The sequence below is a fragment of the Rissa tridactyla genome, chromosome 2 (assembly GCF_028500815.1).
Source record: "Rissa tridactyla isolate bRisTri1 chromosome 2, bRisTri1.patW.cur.20221130, whole genome shotgun sequence".
Classification (NCBI taxonomy): domain Eukaryota; kingdom Metazoa; phylum Chordata; class Aves; order Charadriiformes; family Laridae; genus Rissa; species Rissa tridactyla.
Genome location: NC_071467.1, coordinates 37,170,518 through 37,189,753, shown reverse-complemented (window position 1 = coordinate 37,189,753; position 19,236 = coordinate 37,170,518). Strand labels below are relative to the sequence as shown.

The window sequence follows — 19,236 nt, the reverse complement described above, 5'->3', positions numbered from 1 at the left end:
CCGTAGAGAACTTCTCCACTTTTTCCCTCTGAGAAAGCATACAACTCCTATCCCACTTCATGCACGGTTTCCCAAGTTTGAACACGTGTTTTCAGGCATGGAAAAGGCTGGTTTTGCCTTATTAAGACATTGACATGAATATCCCTGGAGGAGCAAGGAAAAGCTTAAACATTGAAATGAGGCTTCGGGATGAAAGTTCTCTCATTCATTTATTTGTTGGTTGTGTGTGTGTGTGTGCGCGCACTACAAGGGAGATTTAATGAATACCGCAAGTCAGAGAGTGGATATGAATGTAGGTATTCACATACAGCGAAATATTTATATACTTTTCGTATGAGCTTAGTGTTGAATCAGAGGTTAGAGATGAACATTATTCGTTAGTGCCAAAAGATATCTACCTCCATTTAAGAAAACACATATATCTACTGTCTTGCTTGAAAGGCCAAAGAATTGAATTCTTTGTGTAGATCCCAGGTCGCTTTTGTGCCTGCTATAATGCTTCTGGATGTTCTCTCATGCCCTGTTCTGTCCTCAACCCTCACTGCTCACACTATCATAAAACTGTTACAGGAAAACTCTTCTTCCCATTTCAATGACAACTGGTTTTAAAAAAAAAAAAAAAAAAAAAAAAAGAAGAAAAAAAATCCTAAGACCTTTCTAGATTTATACAATTTGAAGTGAACTAACAATCCTGTGTATCACCTTCTTCCCAACTTCCTCTGAACTGAGCGTACAGCGTATAGCAGAATTCGAGACTGGCTAATGCAAGTCTCTTAAAAGGGGCCCCTTGTGTTCTTTGGGACATGAGGAGATTGTAGTTTCTCAGTAGTGAGCTCCCTTGGTGAATTGCTTCAGCTCAGAAAACACGTGTGAAGCACCTTGCCAATTCACTTCCCGCACCACCCTCCAGCACTGCTCCTGATTCTGCTGGGGACTGGGGAGCTTTCTTCCTGGTGGATTCCTAACCAAAAATTGACCAGTCCTCTTTTAAGTGTTCTTTGTAATGAACTAAGCAGATAGAACTCCTTAAGTTTCTCCCTGCAAGCTGTTTTCTCTGACCCTTGATTTACTTATTCAACTTTTTCTGTATGTAAATGTCCTTTCTAAAAAAGTCACCTTCCAGACACTTACCTGAATTTTACTATAATTAGTAATAATCGTGGATGAGTGTTTTAAACTCAGTGGCTTGGGGTGTTTCATGCTCTGGGTGCCCAACGTGAGAGGACAGAAAGGGCCTGGAGCTTATGGAAACACATGCTTCTCCTTTTGAAAGGTCTAAAACTTATTTACATACAGCACAATCAAAACACAGTTAACCTCTGGTACTGATAACAGTGATCAAAAAGTCACATAAACAATGAAAGACTGGGGAAGAGGCCAAAGTTTTGGATATATACATATGAGGGCAAGTAATAGTTCCTATTAAAAGATCCCATGGTACTTTTCATATTCACTGAGACAAGACCTTATTTTTTTAAGCCTGCATCTGAATGACCCAAACACAGTAATCATGGATGCGTGTAATTTTTTTCCCCTCCTCCTGCTTGATCCCAAATTTAAATCATAATGCTGAACTCGTGACGTCACTCTCAATCATTTCCACATGGCTTCACTTGTAGGATCAAAAAGAAGGTGAAGCTCTCTCGTGCCAGCAGAAAGCTGATTTGGGGGATGGCAAGATAGTTCAATGAAATTTCTAGTAATGACAACAAGACTTCAAAGAAGCCTGCAGGTAAAGTACTATTCTTTTTCAGTAAATGTTTGTTCTGCCTCAAATTTGCCACGTTGGGAGAGGTTCAGTTTTAAAGGGGGCTGTGCTGGTAAGGAGATCCCGAATCTTCAGATGCTCCAGTTCCTTTAGAAAATCTTTACTGAATTTAAAATCCACAGGTGAATTCCAGAAAACAAACCTCAGTGACAAACAGGGTAAGACAACAGCATGTTGGGTTGCCCAGCTTCATACTTCCATTTTCTCTGGTACGTTAGTTTTCTAAAGGTGGCATTTTGGCTCCGGTCGAATGGAAGGGCAAAGGTTACCGAATGTGAGGCTGTGGCTGCTGGAAAAAGAGAACAACCACTACAATGGTGGGGAAAGGCAGGCCACCAGCGCTCAGCACGGAGAGATGTGGGAAACTGGCAAGTAGGAAGAGGATGTCATTTTCTGAGAAACCAGGAAATGAGCTCTGCGTTCAAGCATTTCTATTTATGGTATAAGAATTGCAAATATCGCAGGAGATATTTGATACTGAGATGAGGAAATATGTGTCAGGCCTTTTAGATTTAAGCCTTTGTCTTTGCATGGGCTGCTTTTGTTCAAGGAAGCAACAATGGAAAAGAAGGGATTTGAAAAGAAAAAAAAAAGAAAATAGGCTTCTGCCACAGCATTTCCCAAACTATTTTTCCCGTGCCCCTCTCCCAAGTGAACTCTACCGTTCGTGACCTTTCTCTCCCCCTTTCCTCCTCAACTCATCCAGCATCCAGCATTCAGGATTACAGCCGCTCATCTCAGCTTGCAGCCCTGCCAGTACCTCTCCTACTCCCCCCGTCTTTCCCAGAGGGTGAGTCCTAGTTTGGGAACTGCTGTTTCCACTGGATTCCAGTTCCTGGCAACCTATCTGTAAAATACTTTGACCAAAAGGGAGCTGTTCCCCAGAGACTGCGATGCTAATTCTGCTGTGTGGCGCTGGTGCGAATTCAGAGTAAATCTCCTGGCCGCACACCAGCATTGTCCTGCTGGGCTTGTCCCCGTATGTGTAAAATGGGAAAACCTCTACAACGCATTTTTGAAGTGTAGCACCTCACTCTTTTGCCCCTGAGGTTAGCTGCACTCTTTGGTTAGCAAAATGTCTCTATGCTTATTTCTATTCTGCCACAGCCCAAAAATGTTCTCCCTCTTCTGCCAACAGCCTTTATTAATTCAGATACTTTTCCTTCAAGTTTCATTAATTATATGTTTTAAAGACGAAATCAAGCATTACTTGGGGGGTTGACAGACACAGTTTTCACTGCTGTTTCTGGAAATGTGCGGGTGTAAACTGTGTAACGCGTCTATGCCAGAGTCTTTCCCAGAGCTAGTTCTTGTCCCCGCTTTTCATTTACACTGGTGGCTCACCAGAGCCACTGACTTGCCTGAGTGAGTGGCTGCACATCTCCTGGAAGCCACTTGCTCATCCCTTACAAGGCGGAGGCAACAGCAATCCTCAGCGCTATTTGTTTACCTATCCAAATATAGATTTTAAAGGCTTATTATAGTCATTTGACTTCGAAAGATCTTGGCCCCAGAATACTGGGTAATTAAAACAAATAGACAATTTCATGGAAATTCTGCTCTTTTCTTCAAAGGTTTCTGAGTTACTGAATCATGTCCTCTCTAAACCAGTGTATCCTTCTCCCGGTGTCTGTTTATTATTTCAAGGCTGAAACATATGCATCCAAAACAAGGAAAACAATAGTGAGATGCTTTGTGGAGAGTATGGAAGTGGAGGGAAACGATTAGAAGCTGTGATCTCAGTGGTAATGCTTAGATATAAGGCGCTTGCTTGCTCATTGACCCTGAAGGGGGGACACCAGTGTGACAGGCACACCATTCCTGCATCTGAGACCCACTTAGCTTCCCTGCCGTGCACCGAAGTTGGGAGAAATTGCTAGGTGTCATCGTGGCCCATGTCATCCACGGCACCTTGTGACAGTAGGTGAATTAGGAGTATACAGAGAGATGTGGGGTTTTTTTTATGCCTGAAACCCGAGAGCTGCTGCTAGTGGCCGGGGATAAGTCTATCATGAACAAAATATGTCACGGTTCCAACCCTACGCAGATGAGAGGGTTTTCTGCCTGTCTCCCCTGCAGTACCGTTTGTGGTGGGATGTGGATGATCTCCCCACACACAGCCCGCGCTGCTGCTGTGCCAGAGCCACCGGCTCATCCCGGCAGAGGATGCGAAGTGGCTCCGCAGGGACGGCAGAGAGGACGTCCATCACAGCTCCTGTCAGGCCAGCACTTGAACTTGCCTGACATGTAGGTGATTGCTAAATTTGTCTCCGAGACTTCTTGCAATGTACAAAAAGACAGTGATAGAGCTGCGTGGAAATATGATCTGATGTAAAGCCCCAGCGGTTTTCTACTTTTTAGAAAGGTTTTGTAATGTGTTTGAACTGGCTGCCTAGCTATCTTTGGCTGCGATTGCTAATCCTTCAATGTCCTTACCCGGTGTCCTTGATACTCTAAATTAGCTAATATTTTTAGAAGATTTTCATTTTTATTTTCGATTATGCAATGGATATATCACCGGATATCTTTCATGTCAGTATGATTAAAATGCTTAATCCCCTCAGAGAAATTTGCAATGATTTAAACCACTGTTAGAATTCAGCTTTAAGTTTTAGGAGAGTAAAAAACCCAGTAAATTTAGGAGGCAGTGATTTTTTCCAAAAGGTTTTTTTTCACTCTCCTAAAACGTTGGGACAGATTCTTTGCAGAGGCAAACACGATGCAAGTGCTATATGGATACAGGGGGATGTCATGTGCATTCATACAACTGGGGTGTCCCAGTAGTGGGGTCCCGGCCAGCAGAGGGTTTCTAAGCAGCTGAAGGGACTATGACAGCAAAGCAGTGGTGTGCCCTGATCCAGAAGTGGGGACAATCAAGAGACCACATAGAATCATAGAATCACAGAATCACAGAATCACAGGGTTGGAAGGGACCTCTGGAGATCATCTAGTCCAACCCCCTGCCAGAGCAGGGTCACCTAGAGCAGGTTGCACAGGAACGCGTCCAGGCGGGTTTTGAATATCTCCAGAGACGGAGACTCCACCACCTCTCTGGGCAGCCTGTGCCAGTGCTCTGCCACCCTACAAGTAAAGAAGTTCCTTCTCATGTTTAGGTGGAACTTCCTATGCTCAAGTTTGTGCCCATTACCTCTTGTCCTGTCCCCGGGCACCACTGAAAAGAGCCTGGCCCCATCCTCCTGACACCCACCCTTTAAGTATTTAGAAGTGTTGATAAGGTCCCCCCTCATTCGTCTTTTTTCCAGACTGAAGAGACCCAAATCCCTGTCTTTCTTCATAAGAGAGGTGTTCCAGTCCCCTAATCATCTTGGTAGCCCTTTGCTGCACCTTCTCCAGCAGTTCCCTGTCCTTCTTTAACCAGGGAGCCCAGAACTGGACACAGTACTCCAGGTGCGGCCTCACCAGGGCAGAGTAGAGGGGGAGGATGACCACCCTCGACCTGCTGGCCACACTCTTCTTGATGCACCCCAGACATTCCTTAACACATGCATGTGTTTAGGAAGAGCCAAAGTGGTCCAGATCTCACCCTGTGGACAAGACCTGAAGCTTAAGTTGGGATGGGAAGCACTTTCAACAGTGACTGCTGCTTTGGCAAAATGACCAGAATTAAACTTCAGTGAAACAGTCTTCAGAAAACCCAGTATATGAAGGACCTTGCCTGGAAGGTCTGTAATGTCATTCTGCTTGTGGAAATAAAGAACCTCAGAAAGTGCAATCTTTGCATACAAAAGATGAAATGACCTAATCAATACATTATGTTCATAAAAGAATCCTTTCTGTCAGTCAACTTTCTCCACATTTTTCAATATTCCTGACTTCAATATGTAGTGGAACTTACATATGTTCATATCTTGATCTAATAACTATGGACCTGTATTAAATAATCATTTTTAATTTGCCTAGGTGAGGTTCAAATTTAGGCCTATGTTTCTCCAAAGTATTATTTGTATCACTTGTTTTTAATATGTTCTTTATTGTACAATCTGTATCAGAACACTTTCCAGGAAATTTCTATGGTCTAAACAAAGGTCTTTGTGATTATTAATATTCAAAATATAAAGAGATGCTCTGTTCTTTTTGCCTTTCTTTTTTTTAATTATTCTCTTGAGAGAGATACTGAAATTTCAGAATTACAAAGGACTTTCAAGTATATGGGAGTCAGATTTCTCCTTGGAATTGTACAGATAGTTATTTTCAAATCCAAGTGGCCTGTGAAGAGTGTCTGGGTTGTTAGAATGAATTGCTAAGTTATACGTACAGGTGCTAAGTGTTATTACGTCAAAGGGTAACTGCAGGAAATGAGATCACCCAAAGGTACCGCAGGCACTGCAATAATAAGAACTGGGTACTGCAACCCTATTTATCCATTGGTTTCAAATCTCCCCCTGTTAAAACCACTCATTAACTATTCTGTTGAATGCTGTGAAGGAGACCAGGCTGAGGTGGAGGGATACAATGAATTCAGACTGAGTTTTCAATTAAAATCCACAGTCTGTTCTGTTTCTGATAATCTCTAAATTCTTTTGAAGAAATGATCATTATAACTGTGTTTAATCTGTTTTCAAAACAGACTGTGAAATAGCCATTGTGTATGCACCTTCTGTTTTTATAACTTCTGTGCTTTGATATTGTAATTGATGCAAGTGGGTGCAATTAAATCTTTATTTGGAAACTTGCACCAAAGCAAGTCATTCAGAAAAAAGCCACCAATGTGCTTTGACTCTGGATTCTCACACATATTTGCGCTTACAATCAAAGCTTTTGTTCTGTTAAACTAACAAGGGCTGTTTAGCATAAGAAAGAGTTAACACAAGCTGCCTTAGGTTGTGCTAATTTCAGGAATAACACTCCAATGGCAAAAAAATCTGCAGGAAACTATGCTGTCCTAATAAAAACGACCAATTTTTATTTTAATAGGTAACTCACCCCAAGTGGAAATGTTTATTGTTAAAAATGATCAGTGATATGCCAACTACTACTGTCACTTAGTGATCAAACACCTCTCTCTTGATTTTTTAAGTGAAAGAAAGATCACAAAAGAGCAGAGCAGATCTTTAGCTCAAACTACTTCTAAAATAGTCAACAAACTCCACTACTTTCACTTGTTGGGCTTTTACATCAGCGTGTGAGACAGGCAGGGATGGAGATCTGCAATTAGCTGCAACTCATGGTTTGTTAGCATGTCTTTATCACTAGCGCTGTGACACAGCTATTGATCAACTATCCCATTACTACGTATGATTCAGGTACTGCTGTCTTAATACTTAGCTGTGGATTCATTTCCGTGAAAGGATATTTTGTAGAAGGGTAAGCGTGATTCATTTCAGTGAAATGATTTGTCTGCTTGGTCCCAACTGCAGGGCCAGGCTGTAAAAGTACAAAGCTCAGTTCACGCTGTCAGCTGCTTCTGGAAAGACTACAGGTCAAAAGCTTTTTTCTTTTGCTCAGAGACTCTCAACTAAAAGGGAAAATCTCAAACACAATAAAAGATGGTATGTGTATATTTATAAAACATAATTTCGTTTTCTTCACAGCAAGTTCAGGTAGAACATTTTACCACCCATGAAGCAAAGTCATGATAGCACATAGTGGGTGTAGTCAGGCTTACAAGCCCTTACAGCAAGTTTAAAAACCTCTGTATACATTTATCTGGAAAATACCATCTTGGCCTTCTTGAGACCCAAAGAAGACAACTTCAAAAGGGCACTCTTTGGCAGAACACATCTCCAGCACAAGCCAAGGTTATTTATGGAGTTCCCATGTCAGGCTATCTTCCTGACAGGAAAGGTCAGCCTCCTCACGTCTCTCAAACAAATATGGTAGAGACGCTAACCTCAGTCTAAGTCTATTGCTATGAGGAAATCAAACTCAACTCCACTGAAAACTTCTTTATTGTCGATGAGACAGGTTTAAATAACACCTGGGCTAGTGCCTGAAAAATATGCTTGCTTTCTGATGATTGCCTTTTGAGGTAATTCAGCATCTCAGGAACAGGTCTCATCTCCTGTAGTAGCACAATTACCCATTAGCAGAGCACTTTCTTTCCCTAGTCCCATCCTTCGGTAGATGATGGTTCTCCAGTCTGACTCATGTGGAGTTTGTGTGGGTTCCAATATTTGATTTGAAGATCAGCCTAAGACCATTTAAGATGAGACTGTCTCCCAAAGGTGATGTATTTTTTCTTCTCTCCCTTGGCAGTATGTTTCTGTGCCCTTTCTTGTGTCAGCACTAACACTTTCATAGCTCTATGGTCTGACTAAACCTGACTGAAATTCAGCCATTTGAAAAAACAGAAAGCGGTCAGCTAATGTTTATGTAAAGGAGTGAACAGGAACAAGAACCGGGAGGGGCAGAGCAAGGGAAAAGGATGGATTGTCACTTCCAGTGGTTTGTGCTGGATGTGAACCTGCCCTCTGAAGCTGCATCATCTGCAGCTGGCGTGCAGCTCCCAGCTGCCTCTGTGGAGCCAAGTGTTGTCAGGCTGCATATTCTGTCACAAATTCTGATTTTTCAGTATAAAAGTGACTTTCTGATAGCATTCAGTTTGAAGAAAATGCTAGAAAGGCCTCAGATTTATTAAAGTGTGGAATGCAAACAAATTTCGAAACTGGTTGCAAAAGGGCATTTCTGTCCTTTTTTTAGAACCACGTGTACAGCCTTGGGAGGAGAATGAGCCAACTATAAAAAATATTCCGAATTCTCCAGGACGGTACAGAAGGAAGAATGGCTCTGCCTTTTATACTAGCCTAACTAACCAGGTTCTGCCTTCCCACTGATCAATACCAGAATGAAGGAAGAGGAAAAATATTTTCCCTCCCTTCAACCAAATGTGGAATTCAAATAAAAACAAAATAAACCAGACAGGCAGATATTACAACTTCCTGCTCCAGTCCTTTTAAAATTCAACTTCACTGACACAAGCTTGGAAAAGATTCAGTGTCCAAAATTACCACTGAGAGTAAATAATAATTATATTTGCCATAAGGGGAGGTTTTGGGCAAGTGTCAGCCTAAGGACAGCAGATGGGACTATCTTTTGGGAGTTTCCCTTTGTTGCTGTAGTAGGTTTTGTTTGAACAGAGAGAAGAAGAGGAGAGGAGAGGGGAGGAGAGGGGAGGAGAGGAGAGGAGAGGAGAGGAGAGGAGAGGAGAGGAGAGGAGAGGAGAGGAGAGGAGAGGAGGGAAGGGAAGGGAAGGGAAGGGAAGGGAAGGGAAGGGAAGGGAAGGGAAGGGAAGGGAAGGGAAGGGAAGGGAAGGGAAGGGAAGGGAAGGGAAGGGAAGGGAAGGGAAGGGAAGGGAAAAAGAAGAGAAGAGAAGAGAAGAGAAGAGAAGAGAAGAGAAGAGAAGAGAAGAGAAGAGAAGAGAAGAGAAGAGAAGAGAAGAGAAGAGAAGAGAAGAGAAGAGAAGAGAAGAGAAGAGCTGAAGGGCTACTCAGGCCAACAGTGGCGTCAGGAGCAGCAAATGCTTTTCCAGCCAGACTTCCATTTTGCCCCTTTCAATCCTGCCCCTTTCCTCTCTCCTGTGTCCCTTTCCCTTTAGAGGTTATATTCTGGGAAGTGCCAAGGGACTGCCTAAGTAGAGACAGGGAGCGTGACTGCTGTGTTAAAGGGCAGTGGGGGAAAGCTGTGGGTACCGAGAAGGGGGAAGCCATGAGGGTGAAGATCCTCCTGTGCCACAAGAATTGAACAGAAACTGAACAGTGCAGAGAGGGCCAGACTGTCAGAAGGGTCAGGAATCTTTCTCACCCACAGCCTTTCAGAAATGCCACAGGCACCAGCCTCTGCAGCCCAATGTCTTTTTTCAGACTCTGTCCTTTGTGAAAACCTCCCTGAAATGCATCAAACCCTGTTAGCATGCCTTTCCTGCAACTGTTCCCCTAAAACCTTTTGTTAACCCCTCCAAAACCTTTCCCCTTCTTTGAAGACCCTCCATCTCCTTGCTGCCCAGCTTGAATGCCCTCAGCCTCTTTTGATTTCCTGAAATTTGACTAATACCTTCTTGTTCTCCAAAGTACAATGACTTTTTCCATCCCGTCTCCCCCAAATCTTTCTGTCACTACTCCAACACTGAATTTTGCCTATCCTTTCTTCATCCTTGGGACAACACAATTGCACCTAGTCCATACAGCCAAACAATCTGCTGCTCACTAGGCCCCTTAGATGGCATCACTCACACCTGCCTAAACTAGCTCTGCTTGGAAAGAAATGTCATCTCTCTTTATCACTGAAGACCCCCGTCAACATCAATATAGGACTTGCACCTGTTCTTAGGACATTTTATACATCCAGAGGGATTGTTCTAACCTGCAAAATAATCATGATGTCTTCCAGCAACTCTCCACTCCACGTTAACAATTCCCTCTTGGCCTTTTTCAATATTACGTTTCAGTTTTTACTCTGTCACTTTTTCAGTTTTCTCTACAATGAATTTTTTTTACTGACACAAGATGTGATGTTTTCAGGAGATGAACGAGAGGTTTTGGCAGTAGAATGAAGACATTCTGGGATTTTGGCACCTAGAAAGGGAATGACAAGTGGTTTGGGTCAGTGGGATAAGCACATGAACTTCCTTTTTTTCTTTTCTTAAAGTAGCCATCTACATTTAAATTGTTATCTAACGGTCATGTTTATAAACGTACTGTTATATGATGTTTGTATTTGTTTTTCAATCTATCATAATCCTTAATTTAGGGCCAGCAACAAGAATTTAGATGTAGAATTATATACATATGATCCTATACATACATATATTTTAGTTGTGCATATATCTTTAATTCTACATGTCAATATTATCTATACATGTCTACACATACTTTTTTAGGGATGGATATTGGCATTTAAGTAATTCCCATGTGTAGGAGAAGATACTAATGGCACCCAAGACAACACTAGGAAAACTTGATTCCAGCAAATGCATTCTCCCATGTGATGAATACTGCCTTATCATTCTTTTGGTAACTTGGGGCTGTATTATGACTTTATGACTTATATGTGCTTCCCTTAGGTGTTATGTCTACGTCAAGATTTATGGTCAAGAGGGCCTGGAGTGAGTCTGCCAGCTATTACGGTTGCATTAGCCTACCCGTTTACTCATAGGTGCTTATGTTAGGTGCCAGTTTCCTTGAGGTTAATTGCCTCAACAGGTGCAACTCTGAAGTTAATTATATATAAGAGGCAACCTAAGCACATTGGCCTGTTTTCTCAGTGAGAACAGAAGTGAGACTGAAAGGTCTCTGCTACCATATAAGAATTTCTATACAGAGGTATAGCTGGTCCTGCAATGTGTCTGGTCTTTCTGCTCCCAAATATTCTCATCTTTATGTTTAAGATGAGATCACAAAGGGGTTAAATGAAATATTTTACTAAAGTGTTATGGGATTTGCTGATGCTTTGTTGTTATAAAAATAAAAGGGCTACAGGGGCTGTTTCTTCCTTGACTCGCTAGGAAAAAATGAATCTGTATGTTAAACTATGTGTATTCCCACGCTCTGTTCAGAGCAACATCATGAACATAGTTGTTTTTTTAGGCAAGTGGTACCTTGACTATGTGCAACATTAGAGGCATACTCAGAGAGGGAAATGGTAAGTCTGAGCCTTTAGAATGAAAGTTTTACTGATCTTGATGAGTTTAACCTCGGAGTCATTCAAGTCCTTCATTCTTTTTCATTGCAAGTTTTTCAGGCTGGAAGTTTTGAGTAAAGGTGAAGATGAGAATGAGAATTATGTAAGAGGGAGGGACTTAAAGATGACCATTGGTCATCAGTTTACTAATAATTAACATTAAAAGCTATGAGACATTCTGGCTTCTAAATTGCTGGCATTTTTTCAATTTTTGTTAAGTATTGGATGGTTTACCTCAAATTTTTTCAGTAATGAAACTGAACTCTGTCCAAAAATGTGAAGTCAGCACAAGTTCTGAGAGCATATTGCTTGCTGAGTTCTCACACTTTAAAGCCTTATAGAGTCCATATATACTCTCCCCTTAGCACTTTCCCCACTGCTGAACATAGGATCACTTACCTTGTGCTGACTGGTTAAGTCTGTTGATTTTCCTGCCTCTATTTGCCTCTCTTTTCCAACTGTCTGGTGTGTTGAGCTCTTCCCAGACTCACTGATCACTTGTTTACTGTGTTAGAGTTGGAACTTCTGGCCAACTGGCAGCTGAGAAGGGAAGAACCACAGCTTCTCAGTGTATTAAATCGTCATATTAGGCTCTAGCTTGGAAAAACTTTTGCTGGCTTTGTTTTCTTTTTCCCTAAGCATGACATGACAAATATGTGGGGTTTTCATTTTTGGGGGTTTTTTTCTTCTTTTTTATTTTGGGATGTTTTTAAAAAAGTTTAGCTATGACAAATCTAACCAGCTCTCCTGCTAGGGTAAGAAATGTCTTTTTTTCATTATTGCAGTGGCCTTGCTTGGTACTGAATTGCTATGGAACCACTAATAAGGGAGCTACCTCAGATGAAACAGTAACCGAGGAGAATGAGTATTTTGGGAGGGGATGTAAGTGAAGCAATACAAATTTGGGACTGAAGTTCATTACAACCATTAATCTTCTTCTGGGGGCAAGTGATAGCGATGACAACAATCTGACAAATTGTAAAGCCCTGTAATGAATTGAGTCAATTATGAACTTTAGTCTCTCTCACCTGCACTCTATCCTCTGTTCTGGTTACCCCTCAGGGGAACTATTTTTAGCATTGCAGACCTGAGATAAATTGTAGTTGGGTATATCTTCCATACCATCTGATTCCGTTGCAGGGAAGATGGAGGGGGGCAGGAGAGCTTCCTTTAAAAACTGAAGAAGGCTAGTCTCTTCCATCCCACAACAGCTATGCGCAGGCAGTTAATCGTGAGTCTAGAACTGCACTCTTAATGCATTTCTAAAGCAGTCCTCAGTATGGATTCACACTGAGAGAGTAGAGTACATGTTTGTGCCTATATACATTACCCCAGAAAATATTGAAATTGTTCTGGGACACCTGAACTAGCATCCACGCTTCTAGGATACAGAATCATGCATTTCCCAGTACTTGCACTGTATGTAACTCACTGAATCTTTCAGTATTTTTTGCATATTATCCTTATCATATTTTTACAGAGAATAGTCGTTGTTGGAATATTATGTTCAAATGAACGGTTTGAACAGGCACAGTGAGGAGAAAGCTACTCCAGTGGGTATTTGGTTGCATGTCCTACAAGTTATCTATTTCTTCTTATTCTGACCAGGTTTTAGAAGAAAGAGTTGATCTTTAACTATGCCACTCAAAGCTCTCCAAGTTTGGTAGGTGCACTCTGAGAGCCGAATGAAGCAATTCAGAGCACTGAAGTGAAGGAATGCTTGGCTCCTGAATCATGTTTGGCCTTGGGCATGGGCTTTCAGCATGGGGTAATGCACAGAGGTGCCAGGGGGACGCTTTTAAAAGACCATGCCTCTGTGGAATTTAGGTGACACCAGGTTAGGAAGCAGCTGAGCAGAGTTTTGCACAGAATATAGTTTGGGATTTGACACCCAAATTTTACATGAGCCCATGTCTGATTTTGGAATGCCTACAAATGGAGAAAAATAAAATTAACTGCTGACTTCAGTAGCAGCTGCTGTATACTCAATACTTTTGATCAGACCATTTTTACTTAGGTTCCTGAATAGGGATTTGTGAGCCAACCTTTAAAAATCTTGGCTGAAGTTCTTAAAAGGAATTCGTCTCTCTTATACTACCCATGATGAGGCCCCAAAACTACCAATGGCTAAATTCTTTAAGAAAGCAAGAACAGCTGTACCACACTAAATCATGGGTATACTGGGCTTGGCATCCTCCACTAGTGGAAAATAGTAGATGCTTGGGGTAGCATGTAAGAATAGGGCAAGCACAGAATGATTCTTGTCCAGGGTCCTCTCCAGGCAGTTCAGGCATTCCCTGTACCAGAAGTTCTGTATTTGTACTTAATTGCTTTGAGTAACTTTTTTTTTTCCATTAACTTGCCCAAACACAAGTAATCTTTTTCATTCCACCGCATCCTGCAGCGAGGAGTTCCAAGTCTTCACTGTGCTCTGTATGAAGAAGCGTAACTTTCTGTGCTTCTTTGAACCTGCCATTTGCCGTGATCTTTAAAGAGAAAGATTTGTTGGTAATTCCTTATTTACCTTTTCTTTGCCACTAAGGGTTTTAGAGGCCTTTTTATTATATCGCATCAATATATCACCCAAGTTCAACATGAGCCTCTGCACGTGTACATTTTAGGCTAGAATTTGACCGTGGACTTGTCTGTAGATTTATAGCCTTGTTCTAGAACCTCTCCTGTTCCTATATAAACTCTTCAAGACTAATTGAATCCAGGGTAGACTTATAATGATTTAAGGAAATAAAAGAACAGATTCTATTCATATTGGCAGCAGAGATAGACAGAAGTTGCTGCAGTAACCATGAAAAATCTCCTTTAATTACTTTTGAGACCTGAAAATGATGGAGCTGAGAATTACATGAGGTTCTTGAGCAGAAGTGCATGTGTGGGAATGTGTACGTATGTCCGCACAGACACACAAAACTGCCAAGGCCATCAGTGCTGGAGGAAAGGTGGCGAGTTTAGTCTAGGCAATGCTGAGTGAAGATCAGCGGCCTGGCTTAAAGACACTGCTGGCGACCATGGAAACTAATTGGAGCTAATAAGTAAAGGGACATATTAACTGTGGGAACAAAACAGGAACGACTATTTCTTGATATCACAATTACCTACGATTAATCTTGCATATTAGGATTGTCCTGAGTTTCTTGCGTAAAGCTTTGTTCACTTTATTATAAATCTCATCTGAGTGGGTCAGTCTGACCTCAGCAGGAGTTCACGGGTTTGAGAGTCAACTTGAGAACCTGTTTTATGACGTATTATTTTAACAGTATTTCAGGTACTTCTCTTCTTAACAGTATTTCAGGTACTTCTCTTCCAGTGCAGCTTTCATTTCAGCCTTTAAAACCTAAACTCTTTGCAGATGGCAGTCTGGATAGAGGAGAAGCGGCGGAAAAGTCTGTTATAAGCTGTCACAGCAAACTAAATCTGGCTGCAGTCATCAGAGTAGCGGTTAAATTATCCCGCAACATCAGCAGTAGCTTTTATGTGAAAACATGATCATGTGCAATGTTTGAGGGCTATTGCTAACATTGGTTTTGGAGATGAAAGTTTGTATTTCAAGTTGTTGAAGAGTCTTTGAAGATAAGTGTGTGTGTGCATGTGTCTCTGTGTACAAAGCACGCAATTAGGGGTCCTTTTTACCATGTCAATTTTACACTTTTGTGACTTGACAGGCATCAGCAGAGGCATCCCTGACTTACGCAGGCATAAAAAATAACAGACCTAGGCCTGTACATCATATGAGTGCTCAGTATCTTGTTCATGTATATTTATACGCAGATAAAATACACAGCGTCATGTAAGCATGCGACACAAAATAAGCTCATAGTACTGTACATAACTGTCGTTCATGTTGGTTAGAAGTACCTAGAGGTTAAACCTTGTTGAGTTTGCATCTCATCTCACCAATATGAAACAGAGCAGTTGTGAGCTGAGATGCGTTTTAGACAATGAGTCAGTACACAGGATGATACAGCACAATTTTGGGGGCTTTTTGGTATTCCACATCTCTGATCACTATACATTTTTAATGCAGAGTTACTAATACGATACTGGTAAAAAGTACAGCTAAAGAGAATGCAAATTAGTTTAATAATGTCTCCAGGGCTTTCTGAGTGTGTAAGGTTATCCAGCCTGTTTACAGACCACAGTCTGCTAGAATAAAACAAAATCAAGCCAAACCCTTGCCCTGAAGACATAATTGGCAATGTTAAGAGTCTTACGATACCCCAGGGACCATAGTTGCATCCCTACTTCACCATATACTATTGTTGAAAATATTGTTTAGGTGTTTATTTATCTGGAATTAGCAGATTAGGGAGCAGTGTTTTAGTGAATACCGAGCATATGTGAAAGCAGTTCCAGATTAATAGGTGGAAACAGACACCATATAATCACTTTTGTGAAGAATTTGAGTAAATGCAGTTGTGACTACAGTTTCTTCTTTTTCTTTTCTTTTCCAAGTCAGCTCTGATAACAGCAAACTGGGCACACAAACCACAGCTCTTTAATCTTACTTTTTATTAAGTATTCATTTTGCCACTCGTGATTCAGAAATAGCCTTGTGTAAGGTATTAAAGAACAAGTAAGCCAAATCAACATTTCAAGACTCTCATATGGCTTTCATATAGCTGGGGAGAGTGTGTCTTTTCACAATTGCAAACCTTTCTTCAAGTTGGATGTTAACACTTTCAGAGTAACTTTTAATGCCAAAACAACGTTCCTCCCTTTCAGTTCAAAGAAAACACAACATCTGTCATAATGTGAAATGTAGATTTAATGCAAGTGTCAAGTCAGGCACTTGGTAATGAGGTAAAAACCCTTGAGATTTTAAGTCTCTCTTCCATGCTATCCTATTACAGGGAGGGGAGAGAACTGTTTCTTTGGCACTTAGCAGCTTTTCTGCGTCCCTTATCTATCCTTCCCGGACGTCTTCTGTAAATTAGCGTATTTTTCCTGGCAGTGTCCCTGAGAGGGAGGAAGGTGGGATAACGCTCGCTTTGTGGACGAGGTAAACTGAGGTACAGACTGGACACAGTCCAGACCTGCCGGGGCACTGCCCAGAGCGCCCGGCCCCGGCTTGGCGGGGGAGGTGGAGTGGGGGGGGTGGGGGATGTGACGGGTGCCATGTCCGGAGGGGACGAGCAGCGAGCCTGAAACTCTGGGACTGCATCCCGCAAGAAAGTCCGAGGCGGTGGCGGAAGCGGTGGGGAAGGCGCGGGGGCGGGGGGTGGCAGGGAGCGGGGGGGAAGCAACAGGCTGGTGGCACCGTTTCCCGGAGCGCCGGGGGCGGGGGGGGGGGTGCGCGGAGCCCGGTGCGCGGAGCCCGGTGCGCGCCGCGGCGCGGCGGCCGGAGCTGTCACGGCACCGCGGGCGCGGAGCGGGGGGAGCAGTCGCGGGGCGGGCGGGGAGCGCGGCCCCGGGCACGCCGGGGAGCCCGGGCATCTACAACGGGTCCGGGGGAGCGCGGGGTGGTGGGAAGGACTTGGGGATATCTGTGCAGAAGTAGAAATATTCGCCCTTTGGATGCCCCCTCTTCTACCCGCCTCGCCACCCCCCTCCGCCCCCCCCCCCCCCCCCCCGCGTCCCCGTTTTCCTTCTGCCTCTCTCCTGCCGTTCCCTCAGGAAGGCTGGAGGCAGGCACGGGGTAATCGCGGCACGGTAAGGAGTTGGGATTTCGGGATGCAAATGACACATTGCGGTGCAAACGACTCCCGCATTAGCACTTTGTCAGGATCCCGAACTGCATCTTTTATCTCTTTTCGAAAAGCGTCTCTCGGAGGAGATTGCCCTCAATAGACCCGCCATAAAGAGATTTTAGTGTTGCTCTTGTGCTTCTGTGCATCCCACCGTGAGGGGGTCCCAGTGGTCCCTTGGGAATACAAGGAGTTGTGAGAAGTAACACAACTGGCCACCAGACTAATCCACTCCCTCTACCTTCCCCCTGGTACCTCCCCCTTCGGCTCTTTTTTTCAATAGCAGCCCTTTCTCAAAATCTCAGGTTACTTTGCTAAAGAGTTCTCAGCCCTATAGTTTCTGCCCTTGTCTCTGCCTCCAGCTCCTTAAGAGCCACCCAGCCCCAGCGATTGGATTGGGCAGCCCGTCTTGACACACCACTGTGCCGAGTGCTTGAGGACGTGTTTCAACAGATGGTTGGGGTTAGTGTGTGTCATCACACTCGAGTGGGGATTAGGGGAGAGAGGCAGCCTTGCTGGAGCTGTGTGGTCTTCCCCAAGTGTGAGCTGCAAGCAAAAGGAGAACTACCTAGCTTTGGGGGAGAAGAGGGAGGAATCGTTTCCAGCAGCTCGGAGGGAAAAATAAACCCCCACACTTTGCTCAGGTAAAGTAAAAGGCACCTCATGCCTCTTTCTCTCGCTTTCTTTTTCCTTCACGGTTTTCGGAGGAATGCTAGCACAGCACACTTGTCAAAGCCAGTTGCTGCTGCCTTATCAATGCTGCTATTGTACGGCTGACAGATAACAGCGAGCACAGCCTGATGCTTGGCTGTCTTCATCGCGCTAACACTCTTAACGCGGCTAAGGTCACGCTTTTGAAGGTGTAGATTAAGCAAATCTCTTCTTGGAGCGGTGTCTCTCAGCACGGCGGGAGCCTCCTCTCTCCCCCTCTCTCTCCCGCAGGCTCCGCTCCCCTTTCCCGCACACACGTGCTGTGCCCGCACCTCCAGCGCCGGGCCAGCGGTAGCCCGGGGATGTTTGTTGCTGTGGCTGCGGGATTAAACGCCTTCGGGTCTCCATAGATTCGTGGAAACTGCGTGGTCGGACTGGGGGAGAAGGGGGGGTTAGCGGAGGGGAAAGGAATCGCGGCAGAGTATTTCCTAGGTTTTGAGGAGGATGCTGGAGCAGCGTGCAGCCTGTCTGGGGCTCAGCTGGGAGGCAAACCAGAACGGTTTTGAAAGTGCATTTGAGATGTCTGTAAAGTTTGAAGACTCCTTTATAGAGACCTGGCTGGGCTTCTGATGATCGGTATCGAGATGGTTTGGCTTACACATGGGCTTAAAGTTAAGAGAAAATCAGGAAAGTAGGGAAAGGCAGGGTACAATGTAGTGCTGCTCCTGCAGCTGCAGCAGAGCAGATGGATGTAATTCATTTGCAGATCTGTTTGTGAAAGTTTTACAAGTCATTGAAAACTAAGTAGCATCACTATAATGGATCATTAAAGTCTCGCTATATTTATAGATTCTACACTAGCGACCTGAAGTGTTAATTAAAAGTAAGCAAAAATTTATGTTTAGGAAGGAAAGGGGGGCAGAAATGTAATTAGAAATTAGTTATGGAAGTACTCTGCTATCATTTTCATTTAATTCGACTATTAAGTTCATTGATGTCAGGATGAGGGGAAGCCCAGCAAATTAACTAAGAAGTCAGAAATGTTATCACTAATTACAGTATGTTAGCTTATCAGAGAATTAAGATGTTCTCGTTGTTTTACTCTAAATGTTCTAGATGGAGAAACTAGAGGATGCGTTATTTTGCCTTTTTTTTTTTTAAATAAAAGATTTACAGTATAGATATACTATCATCCTGTGTAGAGTAACAAAATTATTTGTTTCTTTCGCACTATAACAGATCTTCACACTAACTCTCACATACCTGTGGTGCTTATGAATTATCGGCCTCCTACTTGTGAAAGAAATCTAACACTGTCCTCACCATTTACAGGTGAGATATTCTATAAATAATACTGTATATAATGTGTTCTGAAATAAGACCTGTTTAGTAGGCTGAGCAAGGGGATTTAGAGCTGGTGCTTTGTGATTTTGGCATTCAACTGTGTAACGATGCCCATAAAACCATGTTTCAGGTTGCCTC

At 43.1% G+C, this 19,236-nt stretch overlaps 1 protein-coding gene across 9 annotated transcripts in view; it reads left to right on the top strand.

Moving 5' to 3' along the window:
- Nucleotides 1–1,708: 1,708 nt before the first annotated feature.
- Nucleotides 1,709–19,236, top strand: part of SULF1 (sulfatase 1) — a 141,469-nt gene continuing 123,941 nt past the window's right edge. For 4 of the 9 annotated variants that reach the window (XM_054192604.1, XM_054192609.1, XM_054192608.1 and 1 more), the window contains exons 1-2: nt 17,436–17,747; nt 18,994–19,086. The gene's annotated coding sequence lies outside the window, so the exon portion shown is untranslated. Of the gene's footprint in view, nt 1,733–16,384; nt 16,419–16,566; nt 16,614–17,435; nt 17,748–18,993; nt 19,087–19,236 lie in introns of those variants that run through there. The other 5 variants (XM_054192605.1, XM_054192612.1, XM_054192611.1 and 2 more) reach the window with 5 other exon arrangements.